The 22,576-nt window shown below is 39.0% G+C and overlaps 1 protein-coding gene and 1 long non-coding RNA gene across 4 annotated transcripts in view; both read left to right on the top strand.

Annotated features, from left to right (window-relative positions):
• Window positions 1-22,576, top strand: part of ADGRL4 (adhesion G protein-coupled receptor L4) — an 82,599-nt gene that overhangs the window by 5,791 nt on the left and 54,232 nt on the right. The window contains exon 1 of one of the 3 annotated variants that reach the window (XM_065673666.1): window positions 4,807-5,363. The exons of the other annotated variants lie outside the window; for them this stretch is intronic. The gene's annotated coding sequence lies outside the window, so the exon portion shown is untranslated. Of the gene's footprint in view, window positions 1-4,806; window positions 5,364-22,576 lie in introns of those variants that run through there. 3 annotated transcript variants of the gene reach the window in all.
• On the top strand, window positions 16,815-20,817 carry LOC136011614 (uncharacterized). Its single transcript, XR_010611436.1, has 2 exons — window positions 16,815-16,933; window positions 17,816-20,817. It is a non-coding gene; the product is annotated as an uncharacterized LOC136011614 (long non-coding RNA).

Genomic DNA, 22,576 nt, shown 5'->3' with positions numbered 1-22,576 from the left:
CTCATTGTCTTCAGTAAGAGTATGTGCAGGAATGCACATAGTCAGGAGAATAACTGATTGTAGGATCTGGCCTCTTTTGTATATTGGAGTTATAACTTACATAGCAATAAATTCCTTCTGTACAATATCTTCCAGAAAGCAATAAATGAGTCACCTTGTCAAGCTTTACACCTCTGAAGTACAAAATGCTATGCCATTCTTCTTACTACTTCTTTGGTATTAATATTCCTTGCTTTATGTAGTATAAGATGAGAGAGAGCAACCTCTGAAAATATAATTATTTGCCTCTTAGGATTCCATTCTTGGGCAGATGTGTGTTCTGAATGTAATGCATGAGGCTTTAGGTTCATGTTGTCATACACCTAAATGAAGTAGCACAGCTAGAGCTCTTGGCATAAAAATAAAAAATATCCAGATAAGACTGATTTATAGACAAGTTAACTTCCTTTTGTGCAAAAATGCCATGGAGTTTGTACAGATAAATAGCATGAATTTGCCACTTTTGTAAATCCATTTCTTTGTATAAAAAGAGTTGGCCATATAAATTAGGTGCTGCTCATAATCCCAGTTTTCTTACAAAAGAAAATTAAAGGAAACAAAATTTCAAATCCTTTAGAGAAGATTGAGGTGGAAGTGAAACTTCATAGAAGCCAATATTTTATTTTTAAAACAGAGAGAAAAATAATTTGGCATCATTGATGCTTTCCTAAGCAGCTCTGCTGTTTCAATACTGGCTGCTTCTTGATTGCTGACTGCCAATTTGCTGCTTTGCTGGCACACTGCAGGAAATTAAAGTAAACAGTGTGATCACAGTGTTTACTTTAACTTTGTGAAATACGGAAGGAAAATGAAGCAGTGTTGTTTGTTCCAGGAGGGTAGGCAGGCAAGCAGGAAAAGTCTGAACGCAATATCCCTCCCAGATATCCCCACACAATATTCCCTTGTAAATGTCACTTGCAAATTATACTACAAAATTAATCATTCTTACTTGCAAAATAGTTACAACTCTTCCAGAAACAGTGAGCAAGGATGTAGGCAATCAAAGAAACTGTATACTGAAGAAAAGTACTGACTTTTACTGAAGTGCAGTGTAAGAGGATTTATCATTTTCCAGAGGCAAAAAATACATCTGTTCAAAGTGGTATTTTATATCAAAATACAGAATCCCTGTTAGAACACAGGTCAATTTGTGTAAACTCAGCTGGATCAAATTGAAAGTCTACTCAATATCTGAACACAAGCATATTTTCTTGTTTTACTGAGGGTCATACAACCAACTCCCTGGCTTTTGCCAGCTGTAAAAAGGAGCTTTCCTGTGATACATCAGCTCTTTGCTCTAAGGTGATGTCACTGTGTCCCACCATCAACTTTCATTGCAGTCACTGAATTTGTTTTGTTTCACTGGTGTCACCATTGTGTTTCAATGGTGACACTGGTGTCACCATTGGACAACGTCCAATGGTTGTATAGTTTTGTGGGAATTTTTACCTCTTAAATTAACATGATCCTGTAAAACCACTGTGTATAATCATTTCATTCTATCCATAAGTGTCCTTCAATACAAAGTGATCTAACCAAAATGATGGTTCACAAGAAGAGAATTTTTTTTTTTGTTACCAGCAGACATAAATCACTGGATGTCACTTCTGTGTTTACCAAATAGTCTGAAATCACTGATACGGAAGATCCAATCCACACACTTCCTAAATTCATTTCATTGCTATCAGTTACCACAAGCTATAAAAAGGCAAATTGCAGCTGCTCTAGCATATCACAGCAGGAGAAAGATATGCCTTAGCCAAACACAAATAACAGGGCTCCACACAGTGGGTGACAGCTTGGAAAACCTGGGATGTGCTATGCAGGAGGCCAAAGCAGACCACTGATTCCCAGCCCTTTTTGCATACTCCTCATAACCTCTAGGCTCATCTCTCACTCTTCCTTACCTTTTTTCCTCTTCCCTCCTTATCCTGTCTCTTAGTCTCTCCTGTTTTGCCTCCAAATTCTGCTGGATCTATTAGATATTTTTAGGCTGGAGCATGGTAAACCCAAAGTGTGGGCTGTGTGAAAGAGCAGAAGTCATCTTTGAATTGAGTATTCCTGCTCTAGGTTTAGGTGTCTGGCTTTCTCCTGATCCCAAGAAGTGTTAGGAGGCACTGTTCTGTTTGTTGCATATGTAGATATTATATTTAATTAAGCCAACACCTTCGGGGTTCCTCTACAGGGAACAAAAAGTTTCCTTCCCTTCCATGTCTTCATCAGTCTGTATCAGTGCAGCTGAATGTCTTTCACCTTTTCTTGAAGTGCAGATATTGACAGCTGAGCTGTGAGATGTTACCCAGCTGAGGTATCTTGATCTCACATTTTGGACTAAACCTGTAGGCAGATCATGAAATTGAAAAGCCTGAACAAATTATCAAGGAGGATTTGATATCCTGGTTCATAACAGTCCACTTGCCCGGGAAAGCATGGGTGTTAACATTAATGTAGCAGGTTCCTGGCTGTTTGTGGACCTATGGCTATATATATGGCCTTTTCACATGCAAGGTGATACAATTTTCTGTGAATCAGGTAAGGTTTTAATGATTATAATTTATGTAGGCTGCTGGGGACTAACCAGCAGTTGCATGGTTGCTTTCTAGTTGCAAAGGACAGAGCTATGTTTATGTTCCTGAAATAGCCATACCTTTGCCTAATAGAACATTTTTTTTTGTAGAGCTGACTTTAGTTTTTAGAACTGAAATTACTTACTGTAGCTAGCTACTATTGAAAGTATATTTTAGTTGAAGCTTTTAAGAGCAGATTGGTGATTCTAAAAGGGAGAGTGTGTTACAACAGCACCTGGTGATGCATGAGATCATTGGTTAGATGGAAGGCAGTGCAGGATGTTTGAAGTGACAATCCTGATTAATAAGACAGAGCGGAGGCTGTCTTATGCCAATTGTACCTCTGTAAATGCCTAAATCCATAAAAATTTGACACAAAGCATTTTATGCATTCAAAGCGCCAAATCTAGTTTTCTCATATGAAAAAATCCCTCCCAGTTTCTCAATTGAATGAGATAAGAGAGAAATCTTCAGAAGGTCATCTCTCCTTCCTACAGCCAGTTTGCCTAGAACAGAGATATAGCCCACTATAACAACTGGCAAGATTTACCCTGACTTTAATATGCCATTAACCAAGCCCATGGTAGACTCGTGACATACACAGATTTAGAGAAGGATGGGGAGGGGGACGGGGAGGGAAGAAAAAAAAAAAGAAGAAAAAGAAAAAAGCAGCTATCTCTTCTTCTCCATGTTTTTTGTTTACATTTTCTTGAAATGGTACTTTAAGCATGACTAAAATACAGTAATGCACTTTTTGAATGGGTCAGGAAGAAGCTAAACTTCCTCTTGTTACATCTTTAATAGTACCTAGTCTCTCTTTTAAATTAGTCCTGTTTGTATCTAGAAAGGTTTTAAAGATATGTGTAGATGATGTGGTAGAAAAGAGTTATTTGTCTCTCTCAAAAATGTACCCAAACTTTCCAGCTGATCAGCTGCACATGGACGGTTTCTTACTTGTTTAAGTCAAAATGTGTTTTAACCCTTGCCATATAATTCTAATTTCCTTTCTTGAGAAAATACTCTTTTCATCCTGCTTTATGGTACTAAGAATCAATCAATATGTTACATGTTTAAAGGACATGGAAAAATTCATTTAAGGAGCTTTAAATCTGTTATTTCAGAGTCTGGTTACTTTGTGTTGACCAGAGATATGACTCACTTCCTGTATCTCTAGCATCTGAAGCAGTCCAGATAGGTCCGGCAGTAGCAAAACATTCTTCTCACTTGTTGGCTTGAAGTAAAAGGATAAAAGATATTTCCAGAACATGTATGCTCATACGTGTATATCAAATGTACTCACATGCGTGTGCAGGGACCTATGTATGAGTAGGTATGTGGATAAAAACCAACCTTTTCCATGAAAAAATGTAAAGCAATCTCAAAATCATCAGTTTTACTCATTCTGTGGTTGCATAGTTTAAATTAGCTTTTATTAAGGAAAGACTGGGATTTATGGGAAAGAAGTTGCTTCCATAAATTCCTCATCCTTGAGATATCTTCTGTACCTAGGTTTGCATATAGTAGAACCCACTACAGCTATCAGATTCTGCAGCTGCCTTTAGGGCTATAAAGATAGTGTTACCCCCTTAACAAGGAAAGAATCATAAGGAATTGCACGCAGAAGAGATTATGATGTTGTTTCTGCACAGCTACATTAATTTGCATATAATATCCTACCAGTCTGGCATACTCATTTTACTTCTGTCTCTGTCCAATAACTCACACAGTTCAATAGTGACAAAGTATTCTCTTTTTTTTTTTTGTTTTTGTTTTTTATTTGTTTGTTTTCCTCTTGCAGAATAAACTGGCCAGGAGTGGTGAAGTTGTCTGTAACCTCATCTGAAATGTGTAATTTATCTAGGATGATATGTAGGTGCACAATTTTTCTGTGTATGACTGTGAAAAATTGCCGACTGAGCTGTTGGCAGACAGAATATCAAACCCCGCTCAGCCCTGTGTGTATGAAAAGGTTTAAGAAGGTAATTGACACTTTGGGCCTCTATTTGCCAAAGAAACAGATAATGACTTCTCCAAGAAGATTAGAATCTAACCAAACATTGTGATCTAAATATAGAGCACAAAGCCAGGTGATGTTTGTGAAAATGCTGTTTGGCTGCAGGAGGAGGGGGGGCCTGAAGGACTGCAATTTTGCACTGTATATTTTTAAGGTACACAGATTTAATTTAGAGATTATGGCTTGAAAATGAAATTTACAGTATGTGTGTTTTTCGGCGATAAGAAATTGATTTTGTGACCTTGGTACACACTAATTGAAATATCTGGCACTGTGTTTTGCTGAGGTTAAAGGAAGCCATATATGCCTGGAACCACATTCTTCTTTCACCTTGAACTGCGCAGTTAATCACAACCACAATCACTAGCAGGAAGGAAGCTGCTATTTCGCTGTGGTACAAGGAAGTTGAATAATCTCTGTTCATTGTCTAATGGATAGGTTGTTTTGTGATTACTTCGGGTTAAGTTTAAAAGATTCATGATAACTTCAAATGGAGACTTCTGGTGGAATTAACATTCAACAAGCACCAAGGCTTGGAGCTCTATTCTGTGCCCTCTGCCACTGTGCCAGGAGACGGTACGGGGAAAAGGCTCTCTGGCTGTGCTCTTCTTCATGCTGTTCCAGCAGCAGGGAGAAGAGAGCAGCGCATGAGCTTGCTCTGCCCTTGGACTGTTACTCCTGTGTACCCTCCTGCTTGAAAGGCCAGTTGTAGCATTTAGAAACAGCCTCAAGGGACTCTGCAGGTGGGTTGTTGATTTAATACGTCTTCTTTATTTAACTGGGTTTCTGTCTTAGCTTAGACTTGTACAGCTGTGACAGTCTAAAGTTGTCTATAAACTAGTGTGGCAGGGTGTCCCATTATTTCGCTTATTATTTAATGTTACACATTTGTTAGGTTGGCACAGGATCATGTTTTTCAAAAAGGAAAATTAAAGCTCCTGAAAAGCATTGACAATAAATGGTTATTTGTTCAAAAACAGCGAAGTCCAATCTTAGTTTATGTTAGTGGGCTTCATGTAATGGTGTTGCAATAAAGAAAAATAGCTCTTCAGGATATGCATTGGCTTTTATGTTTTATTTGTAATGAAAGCTATGCACATAGGCAGCAATCTACATAAGTTACAGTGAGGGAGAATATAAGCATAGATGGTGACTTGCATGTTTATATATTTAATATTTATTTGTGGCAAAGTGTCTGAATCTCATTTTTAAAGAATGTGAAATTAGGCTGAGGTATTGCAGTTCTCATTCCCAGAAATTTACCAAAGGAAAGCTAAGAGAAAAGCTGAATTCATCCTACCACAGGAGACCACTGTCTATCTCCTGCCCCAGCTGCACAGAGGAGCTGTAGGTCTGTTCCCACAACTCTTGTCCTGTCTTCTCATATTTGATTCCAGGCTGGGAGAGAGTCCAGTGATCCTCACTGCCTTCTTCATGTTGTAATGGGTTTTGGGTAACCCCAAAGTCCAAATGGGCTGAGATCAGCACAGCGTCATCTCAGAGTTTGCGGCAGCAGTGTCATGAGAGGGAGGGAGTTTTGAAATGGTGATCTCTGCAGCGCGTGAAGGTCTTCATCACTGATCTTTGTAACATCAGAGGCCCAAAAAAAAAGCCAAAGAAACTCTTCAGGATATTGGCATGAACTGAAAGGGAAATTCAGCTAAGCTCTGCAGGTCTAAATAGGAGCTCTGAGCCTTTCTTTAGTTCTTTGTGGTGGTGGGAAAGGAGTTGGTGGAAAATTGCATTGCAGCAGAGGCTTTGCCTTACATTTGTCTTGAATAAATCATTTTGCTAGGTAGCATTGATCCTGAGGAAGCTCTGCCTTTTCAAAATCAGCCTGTAACTAGCTCAGAAAGGAGATTAGTGGAAGCTGGAACTACTCAGACAAACAGGTTTGGGCCCTTTGTACCTATCCAGAATGTTTCATTATTTGAAGTTGTGATGAAGCATGCAGAAATTCATAAATGTGACCCACTGTGCAACATAAAAGTATCAATATTTCTGTGCCATTGTGTAAGGGATATCTGGTGCATACAGAAAGAATTTCATCTCCCTAACCACCACAGAGAAAATGGGAAAGGCAAATAGCCTTCAGAAGTGTATTGACTTGAAAGCAAAGATTAGAAGTTTCTAAAACTTAACACAGTGTTTCGTCTGGGCCAATCAAAATAGAAACTATGCTGCACAGCAGTTGTAAACAATGCAAAGATGTGATTTAGCTTCTTTTTTAGGGTTGTCATGCAAATCTTGGTACACTGATTCCACAAAGCTTTGATCATACTCAACTCCATGGTTAAAATCTAAGAAGTTCTTAGTAAAGCTGTTGCTTCAGGGGTACATCACACAGCATCACTTCTCTCACAGGATGAGCTAGATATTCAGTCCAAGGTGTGTCAGGGCACAGTGGTGGGCTACAGAAGTGCTGAGCTCCGTTTGTATCATTTTGCTCAGGAGGTCTGAGGCTTAGATGGATGTCAGAGGAGAGGCTGGGATAATATTTGTACAGCTGTGGGCTGCAAAGAAAACAACTGTTAAGTGAACTTTTTGTACATCCTCTTAAATAAACAGGTAGTATCCTAATACCACCAAATGCTTCTTGTTGGAGGGGAGAGATGTGCTAAAAGGCCTCTGGGCTGTAGCTGTTTTCAGAGAAAGCTATTGCAGCTTTTATTAGCTGTAAAGTGCTCTTGAATTATTACTCAAGTTTTGGCCTTAGACTGATGAACATTCAGAAAACTTTTAACCTGACAATGGCACATTACCCGCAGGGCATGCCACGCAGAAAGCAGCATTCAAGTTTCAGCTTGACACTCAAAGTGGTAAGGGGTCTGTGCTGCAATATGGACATCTGGTTTTGAGTGCTGGAACAAAAATCCAAGTGCAGGGCTATTGCTGCTTTCACTGGCAGTGTGGTAAAAATAGCCTCTTGATGTACCTGCTGCCTCTGTCCTTGTTGCAGTAAGCAATGGCAAGGGCACAGATAAGTGCAGTAATGTATTTTATTATAGTTTCCTGCAGAAGGGGTGTTGCTGATGACTTTCCTCTGGCAGGGGGGTGACTTGCAATTGACTCTTGCAAGCCACAATGGCTGTAGGACACAAAGCCACAGTTAGGGGTGGATTTTCCAAAGAAATGTGTTGAGCACTTTTGAACTGTCTGGCTCTATCCTAGGTGCCTAAAGGAGGACTGTGTTGTTTCAAAAGAATAATCCCAGTTGTGGGTGCTGAGCAATTGAAAATCTGTCCCTGAACTGCCTTCTTTTTTTTTTCTTTTCTATCATCTGTTGGCAGTTTGGGCTTTTGATTGATTTATTACTTTGTTTTTAACTGCAAAGACCCTTTATTAAGGAGGGGAACTATGTGAATGAGCTGGAGCTGCTGGGGGTAGCAGCTCCTTGCCATCAGAGATTCAGTAATTAAATAAGTAGATAATATCCTCCTTATCGAGAAGATTTAGAAAATCATAAGGACTTTGCATTATTACAGTGTTTAACATCCGCAAATGGAGGGAAAAAACCCATAATGGCAATTTTCATTAGCTGCAATGCATGTGGAGAGCTCTTTTTCTTTCTTTGAACAGCCAAACACTAAACAATTCCTAAATCCCTCCTTGTTACTTATGTTTTCTTCGTGGTGGTTAAAAACCCCATAAAGCAGAAATTGAAGACTTGCTATTAAAATACTTGCTGACAGCTCCATTCAAAACATCCTTTCAAATACTGCTATCACATCATGATTCATCTGCTATTCTGATATAGTTGCTTTAACAACAAGTACCTTCCTTCTTGGTTAGGGCCCATCTCTTTTCATCACAAAATTCTTCCTTTAGACACTTTATCGAATCTCTGCTGTAAACAAGTCTTTCCCTGGTGTGACAGTGTTTGTGTTACAGAGCACATGTAACCCCCCAAAAGCAGGGGGATTAAAAGAGATGGTCACAGCACAAGAAACCCTAGCCTTTTATCACCTTCTTACCTGGAATATATATATATATATATATATATATATATATATATATATATATAGGTGCAAGCACTCAGTGCAATTAGCATAACAAGTCACAATTTCTGGCTCAGCATAGTGACTGGACATCCCTCTGTACCTAGCGAGTACCTGCTGCCCTATTGTAGCACCATGCTTCCATGAGCTAACTCTGCCAGGGCAGATCTTTGTCTGGTGTACAGCAGCACAGCTCTATCAATTACAGCAGACTTAGGCAGCTCCCACCAACTGAAGACCAAGCCCAGGAACATCCTGGGGATTAAGTGGTCCCCAGTGAAGCAGGGTGAATTTCACTCTTGAAGCTTGAAGTTAGAATTATTTACAGTCACTTTAACAGGACAACAGCTGCTCTTTACCTGGAGATGAGCCAACAGCACTGAAAAAATTTGGATCTGAATTGCAGATGGATGAATTTCAATTTGATTCAAGTAGCTGGACTGCACAATTCTGTACTGTAAGCTTTCAAAGTCAGAGCTTGAGAGAAAGATCATTAATTTGGAAGCTGATACTCTGAAAGACTTTTATGAAGCAATATATTTTCATAGCAGACACGGATCAATTTAAAAGTAGTAATCAAGGGCCATGTGCTACGTGTTCACAGACAGAAAATGTAGAGAATCCAGCCAGAGCCAGACACTTAACATTCAGAGCATTCAGACTAGCACTGAGGATATTGCCTCTGTGGAAAACAGTATGGTTCGGCATTAAAGTATTGTGAAGTTTTGAGATAACCAGAAACAAAGATGCTGCTGGATTCCTCCCAGAAACAACAAGCTCAACATAACTTTTCTAGGCAAATTTGGGGTTGACTTCTGTACAAATTTTGATGGAAGAAAATGTCCCTGCAAATATCTTACAGAAAAAGTGTGTTAAATTCTTGAGACAAAAGAGAAAATTATAATAGTACCCATTGAAATTACTTTTTAGCATATTTGAAAGGAATTCTCTAAATTCAAAGTAACTATACCAGTTTTCATCAAATGAGGTTTAGGCCTAGAGACTTTTCCCTTGCCGGTCCTAAGAATTTTATGAGATGTAACATTGCTTTAAAAAATAAAGCATCCACACACTACTGTTTTATGTCATGCAAGTAAAAGCATTGTACAAAACCAAAATTTATATTTACTTGGATAGGACTACAACTAAACTCCGCCTGGAATCTTTAACCTCACTCCCTTAGTATTCTCTTCCAGGATACTTATAGGAAAAAATAGTGGCCATTGGCTATTATAGATATTTCAAAAGGCTGATTCATTTCATCTCTTACAGCAGTCATTGACAGACTCTGCTCTGTGCCATGCTGTGTCTGAAATCAGATCCACAGGCATTCAGGATTTGTACTTGGAGCCAGATTTGATTTTCACTTCTTTGCTGAAATCCTCCTCTGTCATGACTTGAAGCAACCCAAAAGCACCTCTGTGTGCATTACTTACACACTCAGGTTGATTTTTCTCCAGGTTTCCATATTAATCTTTACTAGCCAAGAAAGAAACTAGGGAATAATGAAATCTTTCATGGGTGGCTTTATTTTAGCAGATGCATTAAGATTTTCTGTGTGTCATGGCTTAACCCCAGCTGGAAACTAAGCACCATACAGCTGTCCCCCCTTCCGCCCCTCCCCCCACCCCACCCCCCCCACCTCCCCCTGGTGGGATGGGGTAGAAAATCAGAAGAGTAAAATTGAGAAAACTCATAGGTTGAGATGAGGACAATCTAATAGATTGTCTAATAGGTAAAGCAAAATCTGTGCATGCAAGCAAAGCAAACCAAGTTATTTATTCACCACTTCCCACTGACAGGCAGGTGTTCAGTCACCTCCAGGAAAACAGGGTTTCATCACTCATAGTGGTTACTTGGGAAGACAAAATGCCATAACTCTGAATGTCCTCCCTTTCTTTCTTCTTCCCCCTGCTTTATATGCTGAGCAAGATGTTGTATGGTATGGAAAACCCTTAGGTCAGTTAGGGTCACCTGTCATGCTGTGTCCCCTCCCAATTCCTTGTGCACTCCCAGCCTGCTCACTGATGGGGTGGACTGAGAATCACAGAATCACAGAATCAGCCAGGTTGGAAAAGACCTTTTAAGATCATCAAGTCCAGCCATTACCCCAGGACTGCCAAGACTACCACTAAACCGTTTTGCTGAAAGCCTCATTTACATGTTTTTCGAACACACCCAGGGATAGTGATTCCACTACTTCCATGGGAAGCCTGCTCCAATACCTGATTACCCTCTCTGTGAAGGAGAAGCAGAAAAGACCTTGACTTTGTGTAAGCACTGCTCAGTGATAACTAAAACATCCCTTTATTATCATTACTGTTTCTAGCACAAATCCAAAACATCATCCATACCAAATGCTATGAAGAAAATTAATACTATCCCAGCCAAAACCAGCAGACTCAGAGTGACATTGCAGTGTGATCATTGTAAGTACCTTTTGAACTCAGTTGTCTTACACTAAACTAAAAAAAACCAAACAAACAAATAAACCCAAAGTTTTTAAAAAGCTGAAAGTTTTGCGTAAATAGCCTGATATGAAAAGTTATACTGTGAACTCACATATAGTGAAGAGTATGAAAGAGTAATCTTGCTTGGGTCTGAACCATTGAAATAATTTGACCTTGAGTTTGCATTTCGCTAGCCACCAAAGTCAAGCAAACCCAAGAGGTAAAGTAGTAGGAAGACAGGTCTCAACAGTTACATGTCTTGTGGAATGTTTTGTTCATTGCAAGTATCCAGATGAATTTTTATGTGAGATATACCTATCTATTTTCCTTGGCTTTGTTTTGAGTGATATAGTGTTATCTTCAGAGGCAAAACTTTATTTGAACTGAAGTGTGTTTAGACCTACAGTCTTCATTTTTCTACACCTTGGGCAATAACGTAGTAGGAAAAGATTTTTTATAAATACATGCAAGTATATAGACCATACTGTCTATGTACATTTAAAAGGCATGGAAACAATCTGAATTCCTTTAATCTATATAAAAGGTCCCAAACTTTAATTCACAAAACTTATACCCTTACCCAATTCAGCATACGAATGTGTTCTATAAATGGATGAGAAAAAATAAAAATGTGCTGTAGTTAAGCACTCTGAACATAGTTTCACTAAAATAGATTAGGCCAATGGAATACTTTCACAGGTTTTTCCATAGCATACAGAGCATAGTGCTTGGGGAAAAAAAAATATTTTTTTTCTTTCCATAATGTGGGATCTATTAAGCAACTACAGCAAATATCTAGAGAATTTATTTTTGCTTTGACACCTCTAAGCAGATTCTGTTTGGGTGGGTTGAGTTGCTCATGGAGAGTGAAATTCCTGAGCAAGCTTATTACCTCTGTGTCAGTTTTTACTACATTGGTTTTCCTCATTTTAATAGTATAAATAAACAAGGTATATAAAGAAAATAGGGAGACTTTTACCGCTGATTTCTCCTCAGAAATGTGACATAATATGGTGATGTAAAGAAAGATGACTCTGTATTACATTGCGATATGTTACTCTGTAGCATGCAACCAGGAAAAATCTTAGAAAATCCCAAACACTGAAATGTATTGAGACTAGAAAATGAGAATTAAGCTTTTACTGGGATCTTTTGGGAAAATGTTATCATTAATAATTATCTCCTGGCTGGTTTGTTGTTATTTCTCTGCGCCAGCCTTTGACAGACCAGATGTAAACTGCTTTTGGCTGGTCTGTCAGTGGGCTCCCATTATTATCATTTGGGACATAAAACCCTCCCTCACATATTTGTGTAGGTAAATCTGGTCACTGACTCTTCCCATTCCCATCTTCTCTGATTTCCCTCTATCTATAGAGGGAAATATATCTATAATTTCTCTGTCCTGATTGGTGTTAACAACATCTAGTAATTTGGTATCATCTGTGAATTTGATTTTCAGGCTGTTCATCTCTTTTTCCAGAGCATTAATAAATATGTAAAATAAAACTGGGCTTAACACCAATTCCTGTGGCAACCCAACTGGATACCTCTTCACAGCTCAGCACAGCGCTGTTTGTCATGACTCATTATCCTTTGTTTACATTTCTTCAGCCAGTTTTCAATCCACATGACAGCACTCTTATCCAAGACATTATAAATTATTTTCTAATAAGATTTTGTGAGCCACTGTATCAAATGTGATACTACAGCCCAGAAATATTGCAGTCACTCTGTATGCTAACCCTGAAAATAGTGAAGAAGCAATTACATTTGTCTGGCATGACCTGTTCTTTGAAAATACAAACTATTTATTGGTCATGGTTCCCCTGTGGTTCCAAGTGATTTTTATGCTTATAATGTTTATTCCATTATTTGAGAAGAGATTGAGAGTAATCATATGGGAAGATAACTGCAGGTTCTCTCTGCCACTCTTTCCCTTATTCATGGAAGACTTTTAACAATTGCTGAGATTCACACCTAGGGTTTTAAGGCAAAGAGAACAGCATATCCTAAAGGCATACCCTTCAGCAATGGGGTGTCATATGTGAGGAGTACTACCAGAGCACAAGGAGTGGCAGAGAGATAGTACTAGTTATAATCTAGATGATACAGTCAGAGAGACAGGACAAAAAGGCAAGGAGTGGCTGTTAGGAGGTGGAGGAGGACTGCCATGGTGGTCTGAACAGAAGAAAGGAGCAGGAGAAGTCAAAAGGGGTCTCAAAACTAGGATTCTATTTGACAGGGGAATTCTGGAGCTGTCTGCTCTAGGGAAGGATCCCTGCACTGTCATTCATTCAGTAATTGTGCCTGGTGCTGTTCAAACAATGAGACATGCCTCGCTTTCCTTCGTAGCAACTCTTGGGCTGCCGTTTGCACCACATGCCACTTGGGGCATCAGAAAACAAAATAATAAACCAGTTTCTCTGGGTGAATTCAGATAGCTTTGTGCACTATGCAGTTTGTATCGGTAGCCTATCTCGTGTCATGCCATCTGGGCCATGTTGATTACTGGGGACAGGAGCTTTTGCTATCATAATGCCATGTTTGGGGTTTGTCCCTTACTCAGAACAGAAATACATGGACAGACCTCGCACTGGCTGTACCGAGAGCTATTCTTGCCGTAGAACGGCAGGATCGCGCTAAAGATCAAATCCTTTTTGTGGAGGGATTACATTTCCTGCCAAAAACGTGACATGGTTCAGTTTCAAGCACATGCAGAATAAATTTGTGACAAGACAGACATTTAACAGTGGCTTAGTATCCAGGACTGGCATGGCAGACAGCTCTCAGCATCTGATCTAGCAAGATCCTCTGGTCAATGTCTGCATGACCTTGGAATCCACCTCTCTCAAAGAATTTTTAGGGATGGTGTCTGATGAAGTTTTAGTACAAATTTATATACATACCTCATAAGTATAGATTTGTTAAATTATATTGGGAGATGACTACTGAGAAGCCACTCCAAAAGAAACTAGTTTTCCTTTCTGCCAGCTGTTGTCACTGCTCTGGAAATCCTCACTGTCTTTGTGTCACTTACACACGTTTATCCTTGGACTTTAAAATGCATTCATCAAAGAGATAACAGGTTTCATTTCATATATCACTATGAATTATCCTGTGAAAACAATGCTATTGAAAATGTGATTGTTGACTTGTGAGAAATGTGTGAACACTTTGAACATATTACAAAAATTTCAGTCTAGCTCCTGGAAAAAAAAAACCCAACATAAACTTGCTCAAAAAATTCCTATTTCTTGCAGTGCTGAGTGCCTGCTCTGAGAGCGTCCAAAAGCCAAACTTTCTGTGCTGGTGACAATCAGGCGCAGATGCTGTCACTTCCACCCTGGAAACTAACTTCTAATGAAGTTAATGCCCTGCTCAGACTACTCACTTAGGAAAGTATGGGTAATGGTGTAATGAGATTTTTTGCTTATACAACTATGCAAGGAAAAAAAGTATAAGGAAGTTTCAAACCAGATATGACAGCCTTGAAGATTTTACACCACCTTCCTCCTCTGGAATTAGAGAATGTTTAAAGCAGACTAACTTGGGATATGTCAGCATGATTATATGATCCCAGGATCCAAACCATACTTCAAGATTGTGCCAATTGGAATAATGCCCTCATGAATAAAATAATTCAGGATAAAGTGTTGTTTATGATTTCTTTTCTCAGCAGATTAGCTATGTACATCTTGTAACACAGGCTGGCTCTGCGGAATATCAAGCATGGCAAGAGACCTGTTAGAAAATGAATTGCAGTATTCAGCCAAAGCAATATCAGCAATATCCTGGAGTCTACACTATCTTAATGTTGATTTAAAATCATATATTCATATTACCTTTTTATGTCTAGTAAAGCAGTGTGATGGAGTCTTTCTTTTGCCAAACTTGTATTATCCCATTTCTCTGAGTTAGGTAAACTGTGATGTGTCTGCTTTACAGATGGGTAAACTTAGCATAAAAAGAGGGAAGCCATTGTTTTCAGTCAAGAACGCCTAAACGTAAGCACTTTCATCTATATTGGCCATCCATAGTGGCAGTGGCTCTGAAAATTAGCCTTTTTCCATTCATTTATATGACAGATTATTTTACTTTAAACAGTTCTTGGATAAAATACGTTAGGCATCCCTAGGGCAGGAACTCGAAATCAAGACTCCCGCATGAAGACATTACCTTCATGGGTGGAGAGATGTGCTTATAGGTTTGGGGTGATTGAATTGCTTTTGCCAACTGGAGCAGTTTCAGTAGGAGGGATGGAGTGTATTTCTGCTCAGGTACTGTCTGCAGCTGGGTGATTAGGGTGCTTTTCAGAACCAAGGGACTTGCTTTAGGACTGCATTTAAACTCCTGCTTGCTAAACCACTGCTTATGAAGAAGACATCACCACTATTTTGTTCTCTTTCTCCTTTTCTTCTTCCCATGTTTGAATAAGAGTGACTGCAGCTCCACTGAGCATAGTGCAGGTCCCCATATGTGTGTTAGCATCTTATGTTTATAGGACCTCATCCCCTTATCAGAATTCACAGTGGAATTCAGGCACTGCTAAAAAATACAGACTGGACTGCTTACTGCTGGCAGAATCAAGGTAGCCTCAAGAATAACAAGGAGCATAACACAGGCATTTCTCAAAATCCTTTTATTGGTGCCAAAATCCTTTTGTTAAGTTGTGACTAAAGAAGTAAGTAGCCACAGAGCAAGGAGTTAGAGAACTCCAGTCAGTAGCTAGTCTTTTCCAGCTGGCATTTTGATAAATGCTTTATATATTATAGTACAGTATAAATTATAGGCATATAAATTACAGCTAGTAGCACAGGATATTGGACCTGCTAGGGGGTTTAGCCTGCATGTATGGCATAGCCAACATACTGTTTCCATCATTTTAATAACCTTTATAGAGCAGGTGGCTGATGCAGTTAATGCTGCTATCATTTTTCTTTCCTTATGTGATTTGCTGTGATGACAGTTCCATCTTTTCATTTTGAGTATTTAAGGCTATTAGGAAGCATTTTTAGGCAATCATCTGGTATAGGTATTTTCAAGCATGCCTAAAGCATATAGGGAGTCACTGCCTTTCACAACACATATTTCTAAGTATATGAAATGCTCTGTGTTAATCTGTAGAAAAACTATGGAGAAGATCACCAGCTGTGATAAGCTACCTAGCTTAATTTAGTTAGATGGAGTTACAGCTTTCTGTTCCAGATGGGGTTCAAGGCCAACATCTTACAATTGCGAAGATTTCAAAGATGTGAAACATTTCTAAGATCATTGGAATATATATTTTGCATTTCAAAGATAAAATACAGAAACCAGTATGTCATCAAACCATTTAATTTTCTTCCAAGTTTGAGAGTAAATTGACAAGAGATCAGCAATTGGCAGGAGAACAAATGAAACATATTGAAAGAGCCAATTTGCTAGTATCGAGGGAGGCAGATGTGTCAGTTTTGCATCTGCTCAAGCAAAGTCCTTGTTGCTGGTTTTTTCCCCTCCTCCTTCTAAAAAATATTTAATTATCCAAAGGTTAAATTATAAGGTAATTGAATAATCCTTTATAAGTGACCAAGGAGCACTCTATTCATAGAAGAGCCCCTTTTTTCACTGTCCTGTGATTCCAGCAGTTTCAGTTCATTTGTGGAAGTTTCTGATTTTTTTTCCCAGAACTCATCACACCTGACATACACCAGATTTCAATTTCAGCTGAGTAGTTTCCTGGGCCCCAGTGCTCCAGACAACAATTTACTACCTTTGTCTTGAGCTAGCTGTTAAAAGGGAAGGAAGTAGAAACATTGAGATTTCCAATGACAGTCTGTTTCAGGATATAGGCACGCATCATGGCAGTGAGCAGAAGGCAAAAAGCAGGTAAGGGTAAGTGTTTCATGTTTTTAAATGTGGACAGCAAGGTGGGACCCTTCTCTAGTTACTGTCTCTGTGAAGTGGGTAAACAGGGAGACATGAGCTAAGGCTGTCAATAGGTGACATTCAGAGATGTAAGTCTGAAGTGTGGCAGCAGCTGTTGTCTGAAGAAAAATGTACAGATAATGAAATGAATAATTCTCTGCCCTTTACTTTCTCACTATTTGCTAGTCTCTATTCTCTTTATTGTTGGTTTATCATCTATTAAATTCTTATATTTTTTAAAATGCACCAACAAATTCAGGTAGCATAGTTATGTAACTTCTAAGATTTTATTAATTTTCAAGAGATCTGGTATGTGGTATACACAGGGTGTGTATGCAAAGCTGGATAAACAAAGAATTTCAGGAGAGAAGTAGCAGGATCACTGGGTTTGCAGAAGCTTTATTGCCAAGTTATATATCTGTGAATCAGATTTCATGTACATGCGGACCCTGCAAACCAGGAAACTGGAAATGGGGAAACGATGTGATTTTTTTTTTTTTTTATTATTTAAAATAGATGTTTTCCATTGTTAGGAGTTTGATACTTGGTGTTTGTGTTGTCTTGTATGAGCTTTAAGTATTAGAGTTGTCAGTGTGACTTTAGGAGTTAAAGCTTTAAGTGAAAAAAACAACCCACTCCAGCCCCAAACACCTAAATGTTGTAGAATTATTTGTTCCATGTACTTCAGACATTTCTAAAGCACTGACTGCTGTAGCCTTGAGGTCCCCATTAAAAGTATGCTTAAAAGTAAGAAGCTATTCTGCTCAAAATAGATTATCACAGCCCTCACTTTTGGCTACAATTTTTATCTTAAATTCCATGTTAGAATTTTTTTTTCCACAGGAAAAGAAACTTTAAGGAAGGATTTGGCCTACTTGAGAGGGATGCCTCAGTTTCTGCAAGGAAGGCATCCACTGACTGAGCTGAAACACCTCCCCTCTGTGTCTCCAGACCACTTTCAGTGCTCAGCAAAGGAAACAACAGCACAGGGCTCAGAAACAGGGATGTGCAGTGTGTAATGTCTCTGTGATATCAACAGAGTGTTCAAGGTTAAATCTCCCAACCACTTGAATCCATGACAGAATTTCCTTTTTAGCTCTGCTTATTAGTGAGGAGACCAAGGTACCCTTCCAACTATGCAACTTATTCTTGCACCATCCTTCACTCAAGCAAAAAACATCCTGCAGAGGACTGCTTAAATGGAAGTTTCACATTGTTTCATTTCTTAGGATTCATTATTTGGTTTAAGCTTACCCAAACAAGATCAAGCTGCCATATCAAGCACCTTGAGTTCATATTGCTATCAAAGGACATGTGACCTTTAGGAGTTTGAGTCTATTTCATTTAAATTAAAACGGACAAGGTAGAAGAAAGGACTTTGTAGATGGGGAACTGAGACACAGGCAAGTTAAGTGATTCCCCAGGCTTACACACACAGTCTATAGCAAAGTCAATAAATGAAAATGAAACCTGTAAGTCTTTCAAGGTCACAGCTTCAAGGGTACAGCCGGATCACCACCTCCAGTTCTGGAGGTGGCTTCAAGAGCATACATAGAGGTGGAAAATTAGGAAAGGAGACTACAGTGTAAAGGAAAGAGGAGGGCCTGCCTTCCAGGAGAAGAAAAAGCAACACAGAGCTGGAATGAAAGTGGCAGAATCCACCTTTTGTATTTGGGAATTACTGGGTATGATGGGTGTGTCTTTATGTCAGGGCTGTTGCATTCAGCATCAACAAAAACACCTGCTGCCTCTCTAGAGGCATATTTTATGTGTAGAACTCTGAAGGTCAACAGAGATGCCTGTATTTTCTAGAAGAGTTTACACTTGCCTACTTTGCCTCTTATTATTGGGAGCTACCTCTTGCTGAGCAGCCACCAAAGATGAGATTTCCTGTTAGGCTGCTGACTTCTGATTGTGCTGTCTGTATTATCACAACAGCATCCCTCAGCAGAAATTGGTGTGCTAGCACCCTGCTGACATAAAAGACGTGGACAGTATCTGTCATGCAGTCCATTGGAGAGTCCACAGCCCTCCCTTGCGCTTAGTGTAGGTGGGACATCTTCAGCAGCAGCTGCAAATGTTAAGTAATTAAATTGTGTCTACAGCACTTCATGTAATTATTGCCCAAGTGATAGTACAGTGAGATAAGCCTGGTGTCGACAAGCAGACTTTTCCACCTTCAGAGTTTGGTTAACAGGCTTGCTGTTTTGAAATGCAAGAGAAGTCCACTCTGTCGGGAAGGATTTAAATAGAAAATTAAATGGGTTTGCATATTGCTCTGCATGACAGATTTTTTGTTAGCTTTCGAAGTGTGCATGATGTAACCGAGCATGTGGAAGTAAGATATATATTTCTGAGTGCTATAATAGTTGCCGTTATTGGGAAGTGTTAAATATAAGCAGTTAGTGCCAAATGCTATTTTAGTCCCCTATATATTCTGTGGATTAGTAATACTAGGAGAACAGGTATGATCAAAATAATTTTGGGGTATCTTCTCAACTGGCTATCTGTTCAGAAGGAATTTACTTTCTGGTGGTCTCTTTTTTCTCAAGAAAACAAATGTAGACAAAAGATGACTCCACAATTGTGTATTGACTAGAAATAACTGCAGCTAGAAAATAACTAGAAAAAACGCCATGTGTTCTTTCCGTCTCTTTCTAATAAAGTGCAATTAGTACACCCCTTGCCTCTTTCTGTTAGATGATTGTAGGCAGTATTATTGTGATTGAGCATAAGCTGCTACCGCAGCTGTTCTTTTAAACATACAGTTGAAAACAGCAGCTCTGCTATGGTGACAGAAAACATCAAAGCAACAAAACACACTATTTTATCTGATGGGGGTAACAATATCTCAGCTAATAAAATGGCTGTCAACCCTTCCCGTTGTATAGATAAGGAAGCTGAGGATGTCTGCATGCTCTTTGTTGGTACGCCAAGTTGCAATTATCCTATGACAGAGCCCTTCTGGGCTATGATTGATGAAATATTTTTTGGGGGGAAGCCTTTCAATAAGTGGATTTCATTGGATTTGATGATGACATCGTTTGCACAATGGCTGACAAAAATATTTTAAGTAAAACTAGGAAAATGTGGCCTTATTTTATCTGCCTGGGATGTCGTTGCCACATTCATTTATTTGTATTGTATGTTGGATGTAAACAAGTCTAATTCTGAAGTTCATGTGTTGACCTTTTCTGGCACTGAGATCAAAGTACTGTCTGCAATAAAGATGGGAAGACTTTAAAGACTTCAGTGGCTTGTCGGAGTAGGGTATGTTTAAATGTAAAACAACACAACAGTGCAGCCTTTGGCTAAAACAGAGACCAAATGAAGTTCTAAATAAATTTGTTGCTCCACAAGCAACCCATCATTATCTTGCAGTTTAATGGCCTAAAATTCAACCAGTTTAGAAGACAATTTTTCCTCCTTTACTGGGCCTTAACTCACAGGGTGACTCTGCCACATGTCTCTAACAGATGTAACATGGATATTATGACATTCATTTCCTCTTAACTGGTTTCCTTACTCAGTTTCCTGTGTGGATTTGGGAACTGGTAAAGTCCTCCTGAATAATAGTCATCTCTCTGTAAAAGGTCAGCTTTTCCAAAGCACATAATTACTTTTTTGCAACAGAGTGTGCTGCTGTCCTATCCCAAACATGCCATTTTCTCTGGCTTAAGTTATCCCCTATCCCAGATCTTTCAATGCATCTCTGGAGGAGATTCTGAAGGTTGGCATTATGGTACCTGATCTGAAGCAAAGGCAGCTGCAGTAAGAATTTAAGCTGTAATCCAGTTATTTTCATATTTAACAGCTTGACAACTTGAAAATAAATGTCTTCTAAACACTACTTTTGTGCATAGCCTGTATTTAGATTTGAGAGGTAAACCTACTCCGCTTGACTGAATAAACTAAAGAAATGTTTAATGCTTACTGTAACATTAAGTTTGCAACAAATTCAAGCATAGAGAACCTTTCCCAACAAATTGTTCTGAAATCTTCAGTATCTTGACTGAGCTGGAACTTTTGGAGGAAAACTCAGGATATCCTATAGAACTGCCTGTGCTGGTACATCCAGAGACAGGCGCAGAGGACAAAAGGCAATGACTTTTTTTAATGAGTAAAACATTTGATACATGATGTAATAGTTTTCCTGGCTTAAAAATAAGGTAAGAGTCTTCACTGCTGCTTTTAGATAAACCAGTTCCTTGTCCAACACTTGCAAAACAGAAGCTTGCAGCATATCTTCACATATCTAATAAATGGCCCAACTTTCAGGGATACTTAACATGCTGTAGAAATCTACCCAATGATTCTGCAAGTTCAGTCTACTTGATAATCAAGATGTTTATCTTGATTATGTTTGCTTGAGCTTAGATTTAGGCACTTACATTGAGAGGTTTATTTCAATAAATGAAGGGAAGCTACCTTTTTTTTGTTTGTGTTTTTTCTAGTGATTTGCTCAGGAAACAAGTTTTTAGGATTTCCCACTGAGAACTTTGCAGCTGAGTAATGTTTAGAAAAATAGCAGTGAAGGCTTCTGCAGTGCCTCCCTCTCTGACGGATACCCAGCATGGCAGTCTGTGGAAATCTGTTATGTTTTACATGCATTTATTCAGTACTTTATGAAAATCCTCCTTTTCTGTGGATTCTGCCTTCTTAGTATGTAAATTATACCCCTCACTTTAATCAGTGGCAACAGTGTTTTCTCTGTGTTTTGTAATTGGGACTTTGTCTCCAAGTGTCGTCTGAGCAGACACAGCACAGTACTGCTTAAACCAAGTGAGGCAATAGCAAGCAGTGTGGCTGTGCAGCACAGTGCTATATCCAGGCTAATGCAGTCTGTATTTAAAGGGCTAATTAGCCTGGTTGGAGGGTGGCACTAATGTAGCCGCACTGCTTGCAGTATGACCTGCCTCTGAGCATCATGTAGTCCCCTGTTATGGTGTACAGGCATACCTCCATTTGCCAAAAGATACAAAGCATTTCTACAACATATCTACACCCTTCTGCCTGTCAGCACTCCCAGGCATAAAATGCACATAATAGCACTTTATGTGGCAGGTTGTATTACAGTAGGCAAACTTGAAAGTGTTTTCAGTTCTGACTTGTGCCACATTTCAGTGTTATTTCCTGTTATAAGTATTACTTCTGTCTGAACTGTAGATATGTTTTTAATGGAACTTATATTTTTGCCTACTAAGTGTGTTTTGTGTCTTTGGGATAATAAAGTCTAAGCTCCTGTATCTAAGAATAAATACCCTCGCTAGAAAATGACAGTTATGTAGACAACACTGATTATGAATAAACAGAATATTTTAACCTAGTATGTAATAACTATTTAAGAGCAAAGTTGTTGGTGTAGTCAACAAGAGAAAAATCAATTTAGAGTGAATTAGGATGCTATATGCTCCCCTCACAATCAAAATTCATTAGGGGACCTGAGTAAGTAAACTCATTCTGCCATTAGACACAGAGCTAAAGTTTTCCAGATTGTATACCTTAGAAAGAAAGGTCCAGAAAGCTATCAAGACTATTCGGCATGAGGAGACCACAGGCTCCATCTCTTCAAAGCTCTAGGGTTCAAGAGGGAGAGATGAAAGA

Source organism: Lathamus discolor, chromosome 3 (assembly GCF_037157495.1).
Source record: "Lathamus discolor isolate bLatDis1 chromosome 3, bLatDis1.hap1, whole genome shotgun sequence".
Lineage (NCBI taxonomy): Eukaryota > Metazoa > Chordata > Aves > Psittaciformes > Psittacidae > Lathamus > Lathamus discolor.
Note: the sequence above shows the minus strand (reverse complement) of the source record. Positions and strands in the feature narration are given on the sequence as shown.